The following is an 8,672-nucleotide window of genomic DNA, read 5'->3' as shown; positions in this document are numbered from 1 at the left end:
TGGAGTCTCCTCCCTGGGGATATTCCAGAGCTGTCTGGACACAACCCTGTGCCCTGTGCTCTGGGATGACCCTGCTGGAGCAGGGAGGTGGCACCAGATGCCCAAATGTGGTCCCTTCCGACTTGACCCATGTTGTGATTCTGTGATTCTGTGACTGCAGGGGCTGACCCCAACCCCAGGCAGAGCAGACATGAACTGTCCCCCAGTTCAGGCTGATTGCAGAGCACCTGTGCACTCCAGAAGTACAACGGGTGCAGTGCAGGCAAGGAGTTAAATATTCATCTGTCAGGGGCTCCTCTGTTTGACAGTGAGGACTGGCAACACTCAAAGAACCACAGAAGAATCACAGGTCACAAGATCCAAGAGACTGCAGGTTCAGGAGCTGAAAACACTCTTAGCACTTCCCCAAGCATCACATTTTGTAGCAGCACAGGACACAGCCACTGACACTCTCAGCATCTCTGCACTCTGCTTTCTGCCAGCTCAGTGCTCCCCACTACTACAGCTTTTAGATTTTTCCTTCAAGCTGTGGGACACAACAGAACAGCGACAGCTTCTGCAATTTTTTATCTTACACCCTTAGTAGCTCTTCCTAAACCCCCTGCAAAGCTTGGAAGAGGCACAAGGCAGAAAAAGATCGTCATCTTACAGGGTAACAAGTGACTGCTTTATGACATGGTGGCTGCTGCTCTCATTTTTCCCTGGATAGGCTGCTGGAGTGCTGAAAGGAAAGGGCAGATTCTTGAGCTTACTTATGAATTTCCTGCAGACTAACCACATTCGTACAAGAACACTGTGTAGATCCCCTACTGCTTCATCAAACATTAATTTGTAGACAAGCCTGTCAGCTCTTTCAATTAAAACTTCCAATTTGTGATGGAAATCAGGCATCCGATTTTTTTTCCCTTTTCTTTCAAATACTATTCTTTACTATTCTGAAGTAATTGTTCCAATACCTTTATTATTCCAGCATCCTCATTGTCCAGGTGTCATTACCTATTACTCTTCAGGCAGTAGTTTCAAACCATTCAGTGGCATCAGTATTTTTAGCTGACATGGCATGGTTCGTATCAAGGGTGGCAACATTTACTGCTGCTGTTTAGTGAGTCACAGAGATCTGAGAGCGGCATCCATTGACATCTGTTTGACACATCACATCCCTTTTAGCCACTGTGCCTCTTATTACCTTCAGCTGCTACCTCTGCCTTGGATTTTCAAATCCAAGAGCACTGAACTTTTTCTGTGCAATAAACAGGACACCTGCCTTGCACCTGCTTCAGGCATTTACTAATGACAGCGAAGCACTGAGCTGCCTGAGCTGGAGGGGAAAAAAGAAAAATATTGCTTCAAATTGCAAGAGAAGGAGCCTACAGAAGGCTGCTTCATCAGTGTAACCTGGCAAAAATGCTGCATCCTGGAACAGACCCTGCTCTTCAGCACTGGCTGAAGAATAGAGACGAATTTTCAAGACCAGCAAACGATGTGCTACAGCATTTTCGCCATGATCAAACGCAAAAGACAAGTCAGACTTACCCCTGGATGAGCCTTTTTTTTTTTTTTTTGATCCCACGTGTGAGATGCAGGAATCAGAAGGAGAGGGCTGTGGAAAAGCACGGCAGGTACCAGTTGGGAGGCAGATCAGGCTCCCAGCAGTCGGCACTCGCAAAATGGCTCTGGAGAGAGCGGAGCAGTTCTGCTCTGCAGAGCTTAAAGGGCCAGATTTCCACGAGCACACCGGGGCAAAAACCTGTGCAAGGGCACAGTTCTCCAGTGGGAGAAGGCAGGCCCCAGTCCAGGAGATGTTTAAGCGTGTCCTTAACTCTGAGCATACGAGTTCTCCTTTTGACTGCAGTCCGTGCAGTCCTGCACAGGCAGGTGGATAACAGTCAGCAGGGCTGTATTTACTGACACACACAAAGTTACCCAGGAGTGGGATGCTCCATCACAGAGCTTGTTACAGCTTCATCACAAAAGCAGGGGGGTAGCAGCACAGTTAGTTCCCCCTCTGGTGAGTTACTCTGATCAATGATTAACGTTAAGATACGTTCTGCAAGTCCGGAAACTACAATAAAAAATAATCAAAACGTGCCCTAAGAGATCTCAAACCATCACAACAAACATTGCTTATGTGTTTACTCTGATAGTTCTTGTTTTTTCAGCATAAAACCCACAACAGATCCCCATCTAATTGAAACAATTCCAAAGCACTTTGGACTGGTCAAAGGAAGTGAAAATACCCTCAGTTATGGATTTACAGTTCCTCTCTCTCCTATAAATGACAAATGACAAATATTTTGAAGGGAGAGCAAAAACACCCCAATGACAGGGCACAGGTATGATTTGTAGGCTCACCATTGGCAAAGTCATCTTATGCATCCATTTTCTTCTTCCATTTTCTACTCCTTATCAAAGACCTTTCTCTACCACAAAGCTCCCAAAACAACATGTGTGAGGGCTTCTTTCAGTCATGAGAGGTGGCATCGTGACTTTGGGACAGTCAGGAGGGTATTTCTGCAGTTGTGGGTTATAAATAGGCCACAAACCTGGTCTCAGACTTGCTTTGAAATAGCTGTTCTATATCATAGCATCATAGAATGGTTTGGGTTGGAAGGGACCTTAAAGCTCCAACCTGTCTGAAAAAAAAAGATATGGGTTTGTTGCTGGTATTTACTTGTTTATATTGAATAATACAACTATTTAAATGCTGGCAGAATTGAAACCTTAGTTTTTTGCCTATTTTTCCTTATGATTAGAAGCTAATCTTAGCTATTTTCCCGATGCCATCATTCTCCTCCTGACACTGAGTTTAATCCATATTCTGCTCGTGTTTCCACAGATATGAAATCAGCGTTAAGGGTCAATATTGAAAAACATTTGACTTCGTAAAACTTCATTAAATCCGTATCACCAAATAAAACCCTGCATTTGCAATAACTCTGACTTGCACACAAGCCATAAACCACTCATCTTTGATTGCCTCCAGACACAGGGGGGCTGTGACCTCCTCAAGACATCTTAGCACCAGAGGAATTGCTGCGCAAGTTTTCATTTGCTGCAGCTTGTTTCGGGACACGTGGTGGGTTTTCCCCCCACTAATTGGAACATCCCACAGTGTTGTGAGACTCATTCTGCTCCCACTTTCCCCACTGATTTGTTTTACACCAGTGAGGGTGACACCAGACGCCCCTCTGCTTGAAGTGGGAAGGAGTTTCCCACTTCGTGTTTTGCGTGGCTGTGTGTGGGTTGTAGCATTTTTACATGACTGATTACATGCTATTGGCACATCAGGAAAACCTGCCAGATGCAACTGAAAATTGGATTCTTCATGAATAGCTTGGCCTGAAGGGTTTTGTTTTTTTTTTCTTATGCTGTGTTCATGCTGGAGAAGCAGCTCTGAAGGCAGTGTTGGAGTGAGATGAGAAGGGATCTGTGGGCTGGATCCTACACCCAAGAACATCCCCAAAGATATTGGGGTGGGGTGATGGATGTTGGACATACGGCAACTGGAACATGAATTTTGCTTTTAATATCACACAATGCAAACATTACTAATAGGTTAAGCATTCATGCATCCTGTAATCAATTACTGGGGTTTAGTTCATCATCTCAAGGCTTCTCAATAATAGAAATTCACTTAAGGGGACTTCTTTATGCCCTGCCATTGAAACAAATGTTTCAATGTAAAGTATTAAGAGGTGGGAAGAATTTAACATACAGGGATAAGAAAATCAGACAGGAAATGTTCCAGCGATCATATTAAATATCTCTGGGTGAGGTAGCAGATAAACAGGGCTAAGGAACTTCAGAGAGTTTGAAACCTTTTGCTTTCCGAGCCAGACTGGCCTCTCCACAGACATACTCCTTAACAAAATTAGGTACCAAAAGATTTATTAGCTGTAGAGGGAAAAAAGTTTTAAAATATTTTTCTTCATTGCTTTAACATGAAGCAACTCACAGTGTGTGTGTGTCCCTAGACATGAAGGCAGAAGAAGATTATTTCGTGATGCAAGTATGCTTTGATGGAACAGGTCACTTTGTACAGCCTGCTGTAAAGTTTGGTTTAGTTGTTTAAAAGCTGGATTTTTTCTCCCTTGAATATGTGTAGACATAAGAATTTGGTTAAGCCAGCATATCCTTTTTTTAATGTCTTGGAGCTCAAAATTTCATCTTTTGCTGTGTCAAATGCTATCATATGCCACATTAGATGCCTATACCCCTGATGTACTGATGCCTGGTGTGCAAGTTCCTGCAGCCAGGGACGTGTCCAACAAGGCCCTGTACAAAATGGAAATGCTGTTTAGCATACAATGGTCTGGTGGATATTTTAGATTATGTGAAATTGCCTCTTCACTCCTTATTTCCAAAACTCAAAAAGGTTCCTGTAAAGACTGCTGGTCGAAAAGCAGCATGATAAGGAAGGAGATAAAGGAGTTGGCAGCAGAAACCTGTAATGTTTGCTAAAGGAAAAATGAGGAAGTGAAAGAAGCAGCCCTGATGGAGAGAAAAAAGAGAGGCTAAGGAAGATGTTTCCTTTCCAGTCAAGACAATAGCCACTTGCTTGAGAAAGCAAAGTGGAGCAGACAACAGCAGGAGAAACGCTTCCAGTGGTTCTCACAGAATTGGAACACAGAGTTTTCTTTGGCAAACGAATTGGCTGCTGGAGCCAAATGTCTCCAGAAACAGCTTATCCTCTGGTAGCTGCCTTTCACTTAAACACTCCAAAAAAAGCCCCTGCAAAGCCCTGTGAAGCATGAAGCCATTCCAAATGCAATCAGTTAGATAAGGCAGCATCCACCCTGGCTCAGCCACTTGTCCTGGTGAGCTCAGAGATCCAAAGCCCTGTGGAGAAGCAGTTTGGGGCCGCCTGTTGCCCGGCAGGACGTCATGGATTAGGTGCCTACGGACGGGCCAAGCGGTTTGGGCAAGAGCTCAGCCAAGATGCAAAGACCAAAGGGGGGAAAATCCCGCTCTCAGATCCTCAGGGCTGACCTCAGACCCCCACATCTATGAAATCAGAGCACAGATCTGCTGCTGTGCGTGCATTTTTTCACCCCTGGGAGAGAGCACTGAGCAGAGGAACAGCAGTCGCCCACCAGGAGTTTGCCCACTTGTTTTCTGATGTTTGATGGGAGGGGGAGGAAGAGGCCGAGGGACAAGAATTATCAGTCTCCAGCATTCCACAAGAAAGGGTTTTTTTCTTCAAGGGCATACATCAAAGTTCCCAGATAGCTGCATTTTAAATCCATTCCTTACAGGGGCAATGATCTGATAGAAGGGGAAGTCTCTGGGGACACACACTGGCTCATGAGAGGAAATTAATGAATGGCATGCAGCTCATACACTGCTGCTTATGTCCTTGTTTGTCAGCCAGCAGCAATTAGGAAAATTCAAGTCCAGCTGAAGCGTGGACACTGGTTGCCAATTTGGCACTGGCTCCCCTGCTGTCAGGTCTTAGTTGACAAAAGATCCCTGTTTTGGAGTGGCTCACACATTTTATCTCTGTTTTAAACAAATGATGAAAAGCACCTGCAACGGCAACAAGAAATGCTGGAATATCTTCATTATTACCTAAATGTACTTGGGGTCATGTCGTGTATTCTCTTTAAGTCACATATTCTGTTGAAGTCACCTCTGAGGTATCATTTCAAGAAAATAAGTGGATAAAAGAAGAGTCATACTCTCTGCCAGTTTGAAGCCATCCCTCCTCCTCCTGTCACTCCAGGCCCTTGTAAACAGTCTCTCTCCAAAATTAAATACACAGTTCAATCCTACAGCCCCATAATGAGTAGAAGGAGTCTATTCATAAAAGTTGGACAATAATTAATAATTTCCTTATTTTCAGATGTATTGCTCTTTGAAATGGAGATGTGTAAAATTAGTCCTACTTTTAAAGTTAACATTTTGCCTCTATTTTATTACCCTCTTCTATCTTAGCATTGTCTGTCTCTGTAGTATGAAATTCTTTTCAAATATGAGACATAATGACTTATGCTCTTATTAAAGATGGAAATCCATGGAGGATTGCTGCTTATTGTAAGGGGGGTAGGAATTATTTATTTATTTAAATTTAGATATGCCTGGCACTTCTAACTCAGGATATATGGACTATATCCCCCCTCACCACACCTCAGAAGACCAGGTTTCTGCCTTCTCAGCACGTGCACAGTTAACAGAACAGAAGATGTGTTCCCACTTTGCATATTCCAACTTTCAGCACTTCAGTTTGATTCCTTTTCCCCCATTCCCCAGAGGGCTTATAAAACAATCAGGACACTAATCATCCTTTAACTGTGGGGTTTGGATACCTCTGTTCCCCAGCCCTGACACTGCTTTGGTGGATATTACAGTGTAATTGGAATGGCTCCCTTGTAACATCGTTGTGGTCAGATTTATTTGCTCAGCACACAGAGCGAGTGCTCGGCTCCTTCTTATCATGCAGAGGGTTGCCAAAACCATTCCAAAAAAACCCCAGAGGTCCTAAGCATCTATATATGCTCCACTCTTTAGGTGAAGGTGCTCTGTAAAGGCTTTTTTTAATCAGAGTTCTGCTTAACAGCCTGGATGTTCTGCCTTTTGGAAGCCAAAACAAATATTTTTGGCCTGAAAAGAACAAACTGAGTGAGCACATTTGGATGATCAGGCCAGCTCCAGGTAACTTGGAAGCCAGTGGAAAGACTCTCCTTGGCTTTGGTGAGGTGTGGGTGAAGATGCAAGTCGAGGGAGAGTACAAAGGATTGCTGTGACAATTCCTATCCTCTGATGGCCAAGCTACAGAGATGATACAGGGAGTTCTGCAGGGCTTTTGGCTCTCCTGCTTCATTAGAGAGTCTATATTTGGCAGTGGAAAATAGCCCTATTTAGAGAATTTTGTAAACAATGTTAGTTGTGGGCAATGGATTTTTTCCACTGCCTATATATAGTTGTCTGATATGTTCAGGTCAAGAGACAAGGAATTATTTAATCTGATGTAGGTTTAATGCCACACTGAACTGCTTTAGCTCCCCACTGAGAAGCATTTGTATTCCCTGAGTGTGTCCCTACAGAACTGTTTACAGCTAATTAACCAGGGTCAGATTATCCATTGGTGGGCAGCAAACCTGAAAGTGCAGCCCCAGGCACCCTCAGAGACAACCTTAGCAATTCCACATCCCAAACAGCTTCATGGGTTATTGATTCTCAGCTAGGAAAGGCATCACAGGAACATCCAGACAGGCTGTAAACACACAGAGCATCCCTATGGCCACCTCCATCTTAGAGTACATGGCACTTCCCTCTGCTTCATGGACCTTGTGAATACACAGGCACTGAGAATATTGATAGTTCTTACACCTTGATCTGCATGGTCTGTGTAAGGATGCCAGATTTAGGTTGGGTTTTTTTTAAAAAAAGAAAAATATTACCCCTAAAGCAGATTTCAAAGGAATTTTCTGTGTTCCCCTGTCAATGACTACTGGTTTTTGTTTTTTTCATCTCCTTAAGTATCCACTGAGCCAGAACTCAGATGGTCTAGGCAAGATGAGTGGGTTTTTGGTTTAGAGAACTCAGATTTGCAGCTGGAGGGATCAGCACCTCTCCTACAGGGAAAGGTGGGTTGTTCAGCCTGGAAAAGAGAAGGCTCCAGGGTGACTTAATCGCAGCCTTCCAGATGGAAATTTCCAGGGCAAACAGCTTCAAAGAGTGGAAAAAAAAAGAGGAGGGGAAGGGATGGGAAGGAAGGGGACAGGAGGGCAGGGGGAGAGAGTTTGTTGAGAGTTTCTGATACTGAGTTTCTTTGGTGACCTACATCTGAATCTGCTGAACAGTTCAAGGATTATGGAATTGCATCAACTTCCATTAGAAAGGTGATTGCATTAATAAAAGAATATTTGCTAAGGTTAAAGACTCCTACATTAGCCAACAAAGTAATAGTTTCATCTACAGTGGCCTGTGGTGCTGACAACCTGCCCTTCTCACATGCCAACGTCCAGTTGTGGCAAACCCTTCTGAGGAGAAGTTCAGGATGTTTCCAGTTCTTTCTAATCCCTCTCCGTGTGTTGCTCCAGGCATTGCGTGTGTAGGAGATGTCAGGATTTGCTATTTCCTCTCTTGCCTGACTCTGCAGTGGTTTTAAGGTTTACTTAAGGACATGCTGACCAGTTAGAAAAGATTGCTTGAGTTAAATTTTGTCGAGGTGCCCAGAGTCTTTCAGAGCAGTGGGTGCTGGGAGAGAAAGGGATGCTTAATATTTACTCCTGCTCATTTCAGCTGTGCCTCCCTTCAGTCTTCCATGTCTCAAATTCTTTCCTGGAATTAACTCAGATTCTGGACATGTGAGGCTTCAAGGTGGGCAAATAACCTGAACTGAAAACAGCACTGAACTGTGAACCATGTCTGAACGTGGAGGATCTGTAATTTATCCTTAGTTGTGAATGCACACCCAGCTTCTCTGCATCTTGCAAGTGCAGGTTGATCAGATCAACACATTTTAAATGTAATAGCACATCAGTGCTTAGCCCTGTTTACATGCAATCAGTTCTTCAGTCCACTCCTCCAATGCCTCGCTCACCCTTTCACCCTAGGGAAGAAATTTAAGCTGCACAGCCTCTGCCTTTTTTTTCTCTGAAGACCTCTGCTGTCATACAGAAGTCCTGCCTCATTTTTTTATCTCCTACATCCCGTCCACATCCAAGGGA

The sequence above is a fragment of the Empidonax traillii genome, unplaced genomic scaffold (genome assembly GCF_003031625.1).
Source record: "Empidonax traillii isolate 1590-97213 ecotype Southwest subspecies unplaced genomic scaffold, ASM303162v1 scaffold770:size447908, whole genome shotgun sequence".
In the NCBI taxonomy this organism is placed as follows: domain Eukaryota; kingdom Metazoa; phylum Chordata; class Aves; order Passeriformes; family Tyrannidae; genus Empidonax; species Empidonax traillii.
The sequence above is the reverse complement of the archived record's forward strand: the minus strand, read 5'-3'. Positions refer to the sequence as shown.